Source organism: Aphis gossypii, chromosome 2, assembly GCF_020184175.1.
Source record: "Aphis gossypii isolate Hap1 chromosome 2, ASM2018417v2, whole genome shotgun sequence".
Classification (NCBI taxonomy): domain Eukaryota; kingdom Metazoa; phylum Arthropoda; class Insecta; order Hemiptera; family Aphididae; genus Aphis; species Aphis gossypii.
This window is the reverse complement of record NC_065531.1, coordinates 66819333-66832883: the sequence shown is the minus strand read 5'-3', so window position 1 is coordinate 66832883 and position 13551 is coordinate 66819333. Positions and strand designations below refer to the sequence as shown.

Sequence of the window (13551 nt, the reverse complement as noted above, 5' to 3'; positions counted from 1 at the left end):
TCCGTTTAAATAATCCTCCATAGTATTTAGTAAACCATTTATGGCCGGATTAAGTTTCTCTCTCAAAGATCAAAACAAGTACGGACCTCTTCAAACCTTTAAGCTCGTATTACTAAAAACAAACTCGTTTATTTGTCACGCCTAATATTCTTATGGAAAATAATTTACAACTAACGTAATTATATGCGGTATATTTTTACCTGAAAAGTAAAAGTAACTTGATAAATATAAATTATGACAATAAACAAAATTTGAATAAAATAATAGAAAAGTAGATACTAGATATTTTTTAGGTAGTTAAAACTTTAATTTGTACGTATGCTGCGTGAATAAAGTTTAAATTTTAGCAAAACCGGCAAAAGTTGAGGAAATAATGAGATGCAAGAATTGTGTATAGTATTGAAGTTATTTTTATTCAAAATGTGAAAAATAATTAAAATGCGCTTTCATGTTTTCATAGACTTACTGAAACTTTCAAATAAAATGCCATACTTAAAAAAACAAGAATTGTTAATTATGAATTTAGTGTTACAACCTAACAAAAACAATAGATATTAATGGTAGGTGACTAGGGTATATTAATTAATATTATACTGTCAACAAAATGGAACTTTTAAAATGTTTAGTATTACTATAGGTACTGAAAATATAATAAATATTAATATTAAAACTATAATTTATTGTTATTGTATAAACCAAATATTAACACTTTAGGTACCTAATGAATAATTAAAAGTTACGTATTTGATTAGGGCGATTAGGCACTACGGGTATAATTAATAATTTTGTAGTTAATTCACCAATTATTTTTTCTGTGAATAATTTATATACCTATTAAATTACAAAAATATAGTTTAATTAGATAATATTAATGTGTGTCCAATATTTTGATATATATAATAAAGTCACTATATCAATTTTATAGTCACTTAAAAATATAATACATTACTCAGTCGACCTGTGTGCAAAGAGGAGATGTTGTAATTTATGAGATGTCGGTACTAAGTGTCAAATGTGACGGCGCATTATTATATGTCTATGTTCGGTTTAATGGATGTATCGTTAAAAAAAAATTAAATAATGATACCTAGAGAACATTGTGGCTTAGTGGTGTATGAGAAATCACTAAATAATATTATATTGTATTTATTTTAATGATTGAAGTTACAATAGTGACATATAAATTTAACTAAATTAACTTTGTAAAATATAAAAGGGAAAAATAAATTTTTAGATCTATAAATAGATGGTGGTATCTCACGATTCATAAACTATACCTACTAAAATATATTATTAATATTATACATATAGGCAATATCATAATCATAACATGTGTAACCATTAACCATGTTTTGTTTATTGTTCTATTTTTTTCCAAGTCTAAACTACACACGCACATTGATTTTGCACGTGTTACTACAGTAGATATAATTTACCTGTTCATTTAAGTTTACTGTTTAAGTTAATTAATCCGTTATTGATTTAAAATAATTGTTATGTGTTAGACGTTCTTGCAGCTGGTTAAATTATTAAAATATATAATAATTGTATTTGATGTTGTATTCATGTCATGATTCCAATTCCAATATTACAAGCATTTTTGATAAGTTAACTTGATATCTAAATATAATACATTGTAAACAATTTTCAGCACGTTTGGCATATATAACTATAATATTTTATACTGAATTGTATTAATCATGATTATGATTAATATAAAATTAATTTTATACATTACCTATACTATATTAAGTTATTACATTTTGATCTAAATCGTCAAGTAAACCTTATGGCTATGATCTCTCCTTATAATTTAGCAAAAGATAAATATTATCAAATCAAACAAATTGTAAATTTATTTTATATTTATAAAATATGTATAAAATATACAATAAAATATGTTGTTGTAAAAAGTTAATGTTATTCTGCATTCTTTGCACCGTATACTCACCGCTAAACACGTGATTGTTATAAAGACATATAAATACATCATATTATTACCATTCTGCAGTCAACTATCTTACTTTGTCAAAAATTCTTCTTTTGGTGTAATTTGAAAAATATGTTATTAATAATATTATTATAAAAATAAATATTTGACAGCAATATTCAATTGATTCTATATTTTGTTAACTTTATATTTATGTGAATATATATACTGGTATTATTTTGAAATCGTTATTTTGTTTCGTTTCAATAGGCGAGAGTGTGCAACTTTTCAAGTTTCTACAGACGATTCAGAACTTATTACTTAAAACTTTTCTTACCAAAATATCTACAAAAAAAGAATGCGAAATAATATAATAGATTCTTCAAAATACTTACTATGCCATTTTCTATCATTTAAATTGGATTGGGTATTTAATAAAACGTATACTATGCTTTTATTATTTAATTATTATTATTGAATGTGTATAATATCAATACGTTGACGTAGGACTAATTTGATAATTATTGAAATTAAGTACAATGCGTTTTATTTTAAAATAGTAAATATACATTTATAGTCGTCGTTGAAATGAAAAATAAAATAAAAACCATTTAGACATTTTCATTGTATAGCCTTTTTATTTTTATTGCACAATATAACATTAATAATAATAATACATATTATATTTATGCATACTAAAATGAAAAGGAGATACAATTAAACAATGTTATAAGTCAACGACGCTTCCTCAACTGCAAACGTTGCAGCGTGGTAAATTTATTAAACTAGATATTCTTAAAAATGTATTCCATACAGAATTGAAACAAATTAATCTACTTCCTGACTTGTTCTGCAATTTAAACATTTGGTAAGTCTGCATTATGTTTACAATTGTAAATGTCAAAAAATTAATTTAAGATACTTTGCTAAAGTGTATACCTGGTAGTTGTTTCTGAGAAGTGAACAATTTTTTTGTGTTGAACAATACTTATAAGCCAACCTTTTAATAATAGTTTTTGGACCCAAACATTTCCTGCAATATTTTTTCTTTATTTTTTCTTTATATATATTTTTTTTATTGTAGCTGATATTACGAACTTTCATTATATGTTGACCTCGAACAAATGAGATGACATTTATTTTAAACAACTTGTATTTGAAAATAAAATTCCACCCGAAATAGTTCAAAAGCTATGTTCTTTGTACGAATGAATAACCGATTAGACGTTAAAAATATTAAAGTCGTGTACAATTTAAGTTACGGAGAACAGGGATTTTAAAATCGGTCCCTTTCTCTTTTTTTAGGAGTAAAAATAATTTTTATTATTTATCAATACATTTTTATTAAACCGAAGTACGAACAACTTCAGTACATCATATTAAATAAAAGAATATTTGTAAGAATGTTCTAGACATATTTCTGTGCAGGAGTAAAAAGGCTTTCATCAGAACAACGACATATTTTAGGCGATTAAATTGCAGTACTCGAAACATTAACCAGACGAAACATTTAGAGGATTGAAAATGGGTCATTTTTTCAACAAAAATACTACTTCTACTAGAACGATTTTGATAATAATTCAAGTGCGCCTTCAAACCTACATATACCTATATATATATATATAAATATATTTATAAAATATAGTTCAGTATATAATAAATTCTATATATTATATTATGGTATATATAGTATATGTATATATTACATTATATATATGGTGGATTGAAACCGTATCCAATACAAACTCAACTTTATAATCTTAAGATGAAAAAAAAATATTATCGATGATTGATGAATTACCAAATACTCACATACGTATATAATATGCATTATATATAATTTATCGTTGTTGTTGTTATTATTGTACGTGGCGGCTACAGTATGAAAATGCTTACGGTCGATGTGCGCACAATGAAAAATATACTTTTATGCATTAAATCAGTGGTTCCTAAACTGTGCAGTGTGCACTGCGGTGCCCTTAGGGCACCGCAAGTATTTTCCGTGCGCACCATGGCTCATAAAAATAATTTATAATTTTACCTTTATTAATTTCAAATTCAATCTTATACAAAAAGTTATTTCGTGTATTTCGAATTAGACACCGTAATAACCATGTAAATTCTGTAAGTATAAATAAAGTAAATTAAATATTTTACTTATTTTTTAAGCTATTGCATAGCTTTTATCGCAGGCGTGGTGACTGAAAATATATTTTTCGTAACGAAAAAGCGTGACCGTTACCCGTTAATTGTTACCATGGTTACCGAAAATAAAATAATAATAATAATAATCGTTATCATTTATTTATTATTTTAGTTTAATATTATTCACTGTTATCTACCAACAAAACAAATGCATTTTGTCAAATCTTGAGATATGCGGTGTTGCAGTTTCAGCGACGATATACAGTATAATAATAAAAATAATATAATAATATAATAATATTATATTATATTATTATTATTATTTTTTTTATTAAATTTTATTAACTTCTTATTTCGTGTTAATATGTAATACTGCAATAGCTTTATCGCGGCAGTCCCCGAGTGCCACTTGACTTTTTACTTTTTTTATTTTTTTTTTATTATAAAAATGTATTAATTTTAAGTCAGCTGTATACTTTATATTTAGTAAAATAATAAAAGCTGATTACCAATGAAAATAAGGTGTTGATTTTTTGTGATATTCACTGCAGGATACCGTGGCTGAATATAGTCCAAAAAAAGGTCACCATTCAAACACAATTTTGGCAATCACTATATTAAATAAATACATTTATCATTTTTACAGTGTATCACGTTTAACGTATTTACTGAAATATAATATATATAAATATTAAATATACTAACTGGTCTGTGCTCGTATCTCTACTAATAATGATCATTTTAAATAGGTATTTAAATACTTCTCTCAAAAACGGCAGAATGCCTAGAAGAAAATCACAACTATCTAGACATAAATCGCAGAAAAGAGCGGCTAAAGTACACCAAACAGGAGTGACTTCTGAGAATGCATAACGCCTATCAGGTAAAAGCGAGTACACAATTTCGCAAGCGCGTGCTAGAGAATCTAGCGCTGCACGTTCTCAGCAGTAGCTTACAAGCTAAAGAAAAATTACCTCGGCAAGACGTGTTAGAGAGTTAAGGATCGAACGTTCGCAGCGGCTTGACAGCTATAATACGAGTATTAGAACCTCACGAGCTTCCACTAGGGTTTCTAGGACTGAACGATTATATCGATTATCTAACCATAGTTAACACATACAAAAATCAAAAGGCTTCTAAAAACATCTAAACCTAAAACCACGCCTATCAAGAAATCTTTCTAGAAGATCAACTGGACAACTAACAAAGGAGATCTTAAAAATTATTTAGATAAAGAAAATAAAAAATAGTATTATATGATAAATATGTACACAAATAAAAATCTCTACACACAAACAGGATGGATACACGATCCTGTGACAAAGCAGCATCTTTTGATAATCACATATAATTATAACCGACCTTTGTAATCAGTTTAGCATACTATGCGATTCTGCAGTCCGCGGTAATGGAGAGAGGGTAAGATCATTAATTTGTCATGGTGAAATGATGGGGTCCTATAGACAGTCTTACTCGCAAACTCGTATTTATTTACTTTTATAATAACAATTTTATAAATTTGCCCAACATTTAATGTAATTAAAAGGTACCTATAATGACTACATTTATAACACATATCACTGTACATTTCTACTCGTAGTTTTTGTAGGTGACCTCCTAGAAATGAGATGGCTCTGGGGGTGTATAATAGATAAGGTCAGGATTAGTTCTCGAAATCGTGTACATCGCAATAATTAATATTATGATCGCGTATAGTACAATGCCGGCGGAAACAATGTAAACGCTCGCTCGCGGTCCGTTCTTTCAAAGAGGGTTGCGCGCAAATTATATACACGTCGAAAGTACGACTATACTACAATGCAATATATATACAGAAATACGTATATATTTACATTATTACGGTACATAGGACGTTATTGCATTAATATATGTATATATTATAAATTATAATAATGTATAGGTGATGGGCGGTGGCGGCGTCGGTGGATGACGGAGCTGCAGCAACGGTACCATGTTGGACTAGTGATAAATGACGATTGCGCGCGCGGAGCTATATGATAAATCGAATTTTAAGTACCGGGTTGGTTCCATTGTGTCCGGAGTAATATTCTGATACGCTTTTGTCGGTGACACCGCTGCCAGTCGTACACAATATTATAACAACGTCGACGACTGCAGCTCCGACGACACAATACATACTATATACATACGCACTTACTATTACGAATATAACGGCTCGGAAAGTGTCGAAAAGGTCGCACGTCCGAGAGGTATCCGGCTGTATATGTGTATAACGTGTCATTATATAATATCATGTAGATATATAATATAATAATTAATAAGCCATTAGAATAAACACATCACACGTATATACTATACATGTATTATTACTATTATTATTTCAACAACCTATAGGTACATTTAATGTAATATATTATTATATTATGATTGATATTTCCCCTGTTTTTTTAAAGTACATTAGTCTACCCATGCCGGGCTTTGGTTGAGCATGATAACCAACACTATAATATATACTTAGTATATTAAGTAGTAAATACCATCAATAATATTATTATATGAGTGCGTGAGCCCGACGGCTTCAATCGATTGCACAATCTTTTAGTTTTTTTTTGTTTTTTTAATAGCTAATAATTAATGTCTTTATTGTATAGTAACGGTATACCGATACGTTTATGTAGCCGAAATCGTAAAAAATAAAGAATTTTTCACTTTTTCAACATTAGTGATTTTGTTAGCTTTTTACTTTTAACAATGACCCGTTATGCCATGTGTTGATTTCATATTATTCTTAAAAGGAATATTTTTCTGGACATCTCTCCGTTTCATAAGTATGAATTAATATGAATATAACATATTTATATAGACCTTTTGAACCGATGGATTTTTATTTAAATGAGCCGATTCAGAGACGTTTCTAAGAACATATTATTATTTGTAGGAGATGGCAAAAATAAAAATTTTAATTCAGTATTTGTGTATAATTTTAAATTGCTTATTATTTAAAGTACTACTATATAAACATTTTTATGAACGCAAATTAAACAAAAGTAGTATAATTTTATTAAAACGTTACCATTTAACTTGTTATTAGTATAATTAGTATGCATATAACTCATACAAAATATTATTAATATACATCTACCTATACAAAAACAGTTCAATTAACTATAAAAACTAATAATTTTTTAAAAGGTATGAAAGTGGATTTACCCCTTTCACTCTTCTTCTTTTAAAGACACTTTTGAGTAGATGAGCGTGATGCAATTTTAAACGAGCAGTGATTCACTGCGGAGGTATATACCTATCTATAATATCTCCTACCTCACCTTCACTCGTTTTATAAAAAAACTTTTTTATTTTTTAAATGTTACTCGGTACATAAACATATTGTGCCTGGTTAAATTGACAATATCCGACACACACGGATATCGAGACAGACGTAATGCAAAACGAATCGAAGTGAATATACATAGTTTGACCTAAGTAAATAATATTATAGAATGTATAAACATTTTGTTAATTTCATTTTAAAAATGTCAATCATTGTTACTGGAAAAAATATAAATATTTTTTGGCCATATCCCATCTCTAAATTTCAATATTATATATTTATATATTGATTAATGATTAATCACTATAATAGACATTATTTTTCATTCACAGATATCAATTTTTTTCGAAATCTTTAGTTTTTAATTATTTTAGTTCTTTAGAATATTTTTAAAAGTACGAAAAAAGCAAAATTTTCAATTTTGACCTTAAGACCTAAAGCACCAATTAAGATCAATTTTTTTCCATACTTAATTTCAGAGAATTAACGATTGAAGTATTTTTTCTACTTGAATGCACGTACATAAAAACAAAAAAAAAAAAAAGATTTAAAAGATTAATTCTTCTGCTCAGAATCTAAAAATCAAATAATAAGGTATGATCAATATAAAAATAAATGTTGGTAAGGTCTTCATAGAAAAAACTATACTATAAAATACTATAATTGTGATTAGTTACTTTTATTATAAGTTTCTGTAAGTTTCTGTAAATTTTTTTTTTTTTTTTTTGTTTAAAATCATTTGAAATGTTAAAAATAAATACATATAATTTAGATTTTTTTAATAACTATTGCTAGATAATAGATATATATAAATGTATTCTTTTATCGCTTTGTGAATTTGTGTCTCCACAACTCCTTATTGAAGCCCCAACTGCGAAAAGTGTTTATACTTCCACAATTTACTCTAAACAGCAGTGACCACAGGAAATACCATATTTTTATTTTTCAATTTATTACATAAATGAGTATGACGACAGACACATTTTAGTATTATAATATACAATATACTTACCATATACAGTGTACTTACATGTTACATGGTGATGCCTTTCAGTGAATTAGTACCTACTACATAAAATGATGGACCAGTTATTTAAACTTTAGATATGCACCTACTTTTAACTACCTATAACTAGATCAAACATAAACAGGTTTTTTTTTTATTTAGGACACATAAAATATTTTAAAATATTACACAAGTCAAAATGAACAAGAAAAATTAGATTTGGAAAAAAAAATTAAAAATACATTCATGTATTATAAGAACATTCATAATTTGTTATAAAACAATTAAATATTTACTTTAAATTAATGTAATTGATATTGATATTTTTTTTTTCACTGTTTTGAATATATTAGGTTTTAGTTATTACTTACTACTTACTATTCTTAATAATTCGTTAAGATGTGTATTAGTAAGCTGATTTCAGTACTCATTCTTAGCATATTTTATAATATTATGCTTCACATAGATATGTTAATGCGAATATGATTAGCAACAAGTGGGCAAATTTTTGTATATTTTCCAAGCATTAAATTCCAAAATTCCAAAACTCTATTTTTATTCTTTTTTCTCTCTTTTCTTTAAATATAACTTCCATAATTATATTATTTTTAACTCAATAAATTCATAAAATAATTTCGAATAATAAAATATTACCAATGTAGCTAATAATATAATGTTTGTTGTTTGTAAGTGCCAAGGATTTTTTTATTGGTAAAAAATAATTCTTTTTACCTCTCAAATCTTGAAATCTTTTTTTTTTTTAATTCATTATATAAGGCAGTTAAATAATTTAAAATTATTTTTCGTTTATTTATGGAAGATACTTCTGCCATAATGTAACAATAAATATTAAAATTTTAAATTAAAAATATGCACATTTCGCGTAAGGTACGATTTAAATAAAATAAATAAAAGCACCATACAGCTTACACCAACGCTATTAGTTATTACAGTTATTACACATTTACAACATGACTACATAATATTATAGTACGCGTACACATGAGCCAAGACCAGTTAAGCAATAAAATATATAAATAATATTATAAAATATAAATAATGGAAATACCAAAAACATAATCATCTTTATCACAATTATATATGATACACATCTTGAAAATATAATTGTTTTGTAATATTTTATAATATAAGTTTTGAAATTTGCATTTTTTCATCAATCCAATGAGTTCTTTTTAGGCCACGTAAAAACAACTAGCGTTCGGTCCGTTGGTCCGTAAGTTGAATATGACTGAATTAGAAGTACCTGAACAAAATTTAATTTGTATACAAGGGGATTCTTATAAAAAATAATATTTTACTTTCAAATATGATATTACAGATGTTTGTTTGTATGTAAAAATGTATGAAATTAAATCGATAAATAATAGTGAAAACATATTTTTTTTAATGAAATCAAACTATTAGAAAAACTATATTTTTAAAAATGTTAATACTTTTTTAGATAATAAGCGTTAACTGTTATAAAAATCACCAGCCATACTTTTAATCACAATAAATTATAATATATTAACATCTTGTACACAAGCATATCCCGTGATATTGTAAATATATGAAGTTTATTCAAGAACAAGCAAACGCGCCAACCAATACAGAATGCTAAAATTCCGTTTCGTATAAAATATACACGTCCTCGTTTATCCAACCACGTCTATCGAGCACAGCACAATACGAATATACTCTATGTAAAGTCTTATCATAGTAATATTTTATTAATTAATTATAATTTATAAGTATAAAATAATAATACATTATAATATTAAATAAACTAAGTATTATTTTATTCAAAATAAAAACACCATACCTAGCAACGAATGAGATGGTTCGGCAAGTATTCAAATTTTATTTCTGTGACCTATGGAAACTTTATGTATAAACAAAAAATTATTCAATTTTAATAAGCTAAATCGAAATTCGCACGTAAGATATCTTTTAATCAACTTATAAGGTTTGTAAAAATAAGTTATTGGGTTCAAGTCAGATTTTATTCGTTTTATCTGTATAATAAACTGTAATACTTTTTACTTATAACAGGATTATTTTCAGAATTAAAAAGTGGAAGATCATTTAATCAATCACCGTAATTTTATTGTTTTTAAGATTTTGTGTTGTATATTTCAACTGAAGCAAAACGATTGACGATAATAAAAAAAATAGATCCATTTTAAACTAGACGTAGTCGAATAATACAACTATAGTATATATATTATATACACACACTTATCGTGATTGATATTTTCAGCTTTACTCCAAACCCATTTGTCTGTAATATACGATGAGCCATGAGTTAATAGTTTAATAATTATAATACCTAAATCCTTAGTATTCAAATATATAATGTATTAATTTTGATGACGATATACGGCTTCGTGATTGGAATACTTGCAGGTAATGTATATATATTATGTATATTGTCGTATTGAGATTGAACTTGTATATGTTACTAAGATAAAGTGGGACTAAATATGCTTAATATATTTGTATACTGTTCTATCTGAAAGAATTATCAACCTTTTAATAATAATAAAAATATATATATATATTATATTATACTCTGTACAATTATATTTATTTTCATTTATAATGTTATGTACATTATAATATAATACTATGTGTAGACATTACAAATGTCAATATGTAAAACATATGAGAATTTATATTATATTTTTAAATTTCTAGTGAAGAATCACTCCAAAATTGTAACATATAGCTTTTGAATGACTCTGTACAATTATACGATTGGACCTAATATTCAATAATAATGGCTTACACCGACGAACCGCCCTATTTCAATTGGTAAATATACGTGCTCGCACGTCTTGATTAAATCCTTTGGCTGTAGTGCCAAAGGCTATTCCACTCCTCCACAACAGTGGATCAATTATTATTAAAACATCAGTTTGGGGAAGGGAATACTTAGTACTCACAGCAACGACTGATCCGTTTAAAACACCGAAAATCTACCTTTCTCTTCTTCTTAAGTCCATATTCCAAAAACAGAATTTAAGTGACCCTAAATCTACACTTAATTAAGTATAATATAACATAATATTTATAGAGTGAATTATCAAGCATGCTCATCACTCTCTCTCTTTTATTTTTGTTTTTAAATAAACTTAAAGGTCATATTTTAAAACTTTAAGATTTTTAAATTAATTCTGTTTTTAAAATAAAAATTCTATTTTATACAGAAAATTATAAGGTGGATAATTTTTTTTAAAAATGTTTAAGTATCAAAATCAATATTTGATCGAGTAATTTTCAAGTTCTTTAATTATATGTACCATAAGCACGATTTTTGTTATATATATATTTTTGTATATAAATATCTTAAACCGTGATACTATGAATAATGTGAGTCTATTATAAATAATTTGGAAGGCTATGGTAAATAAAGACAATTTTAATAATTTATTAATTTATCAATATTTATAAATTACCTATAAAAAATGGTTAGATTAGGAATAATAAACATTATAGATATACGATATTAGTATCTACCTATATTACATCTATTTTATATTTTTGTAAAACTATTTTAAGGAATTTCGTCCAAACTATATTATATTATATGTACCAATATAACTACGTTTTTGATTTTAAACTGAAAATGATTACTTTATATAACTGATTTTTTTTTTTAGTATTCATTTAAACATTTAGTCGGAATGTACAATGCGTTTTTTGGATTAAAAAGGGTATTGAATTATTTAATTACTTACAAACGTCATTTTTATTGCTATAATACATATTTTATTCATATAAATAATACATTATTATATTAAGCATTCGTCAATCGTTATCGCTATTGCGTATTTTTAAATAATATAATATTTTATTATTTTTTACAAATAATGGACACTGAAATTTTCGTAAACTACTTTGGAAGGTCTGTAGGATTATATAGCAATTATTATAATGTATACATCATATCAGGAAATATGAATTCGAGCAGTTGTTTCGTGTGGAAAATAATTTGACAATCTGGAAATAACAATATTATAAAATATTCAACCGTTTCAATTGCACGACAGATGAAAACGATATTAAATCATTGCCATTGCATAACGTTCAGAAGGATCAGAATTTTGACATTAAATTAATCACTAGTATTTATTAACATACTTCTCTTCATATATATCCCAAGAGCTCAGTTCTTAATGAACTTCAATAACCTTTTGAAAGAGAGACGTTAATAATAAAAGTAATTTCACTGTGATACATCATAATAGTCTTAAGGATTATAAGTTTCCAGCTATAAATAAAAATGATGAAATATAAATTATTATAGTATTGTTACACATGGTACAGTTATTAAAGCAGCCTCGCGGCGACTAGACACTAAAAACACACGACTTTGCAGTTTGCACTGACCGAAAATTCAGAATACTATACATCGAATTTGTCGAAAACTGGTTACGAGTAAATATTCCCGTTTTTCCATCATATTTTTTTTTTGTTTTTCTCGATTTTTTTGAAAACTTCTAGAAAGTTCTTACTTTTGACCTCTATAATGTACTAAAGATATTCACTTTACCATAGGAAATCACCTCTGAAGGTTTAAACTGAAGCATTATTTCGACAAGTTATGGTGTATTCAAACACAAAAACAAAAACACGCACACATCATTGTAGAATCAATACATTCGTAATTCTAAAAGGGTAAACGTATTTAGTGAAATATAGTGTAATTTGTACAATTAACAATTATACAAATCTAATCATGTGTATTAGCCGTTAATTCGTAATTTTTTTTTTTTTGTAAATACCTATTATATTTTAATTTAAAATCGTCATTAAAAATCATTTTTTCTTTATATATGTGAGTATTTACTATTTTTAAATAACAGACATTCTAATGAGAATATTTTACATTACAAGGCATTCATAAGAATTTATTGAAATATATAGCATACTTCAGGAAAATAACTAGCTTGGGGTGATGGTTAATGTTGCTCGAATAATTTAATAAAGTATAATTTAAAAGGCCATTTTTCGATAATATATTCAATATTTAGAATTGAAAATGATTTTTAAAAAAATATTTGTATTGTTATACAACGCGAATAATTTATGTGTAAATTATAACAAAGTTCCTATATATTTAAAACATTTTCTGTATAATAATATATTATATAA

At 26.0% G+C, this 13551-nt stretch overlaps 1 protein-coding gene and 2 long non-coding RNA genes across 8 annotated transcripts in view; 2 read left to right on the top strand and 1 right to left on the bottom strand.

The window, feature by feature from the left end:
• Window positions 1-13551, bottom strand: part of LOC114123600 (uncharacterized) — a 101694-nt gene that overhangs the window by 32097 nt on the left and 56046 nt on the right. The gene's annotated exons all lie outside the window — the stretch shown is intronic.
• LOC126549968 (uncharacterized) lies at window positions 10236-12445 on the top strand. Of its 2 annotated transcripts, none has more exons than XR_007603944.1 (5): window positions 10236-10360; window positions 10459-10587; window positions 10655-10800; window positions 11092-11208; window positions 12349-12445. It is a non-coding gene; the product is annotated as an uncharacterized LOC126549968 (long non-coding RNA). The 2 variants fall into 2 exon arrangements; XR_007603943.1 differs by having other exon boundaries at window positions 10447-10587.
• Window positions 12519-13145, top strand: LOC126549969 (uncharacterized). The gene is made up of 3 exons (XR_007603945.1): window positions 12519-12616; window positions 12704-12834; window positions 12955-13145. It is a non-coding gene; the product is annotated as an uncharacterized LOC126549969 (long non-coding RNA).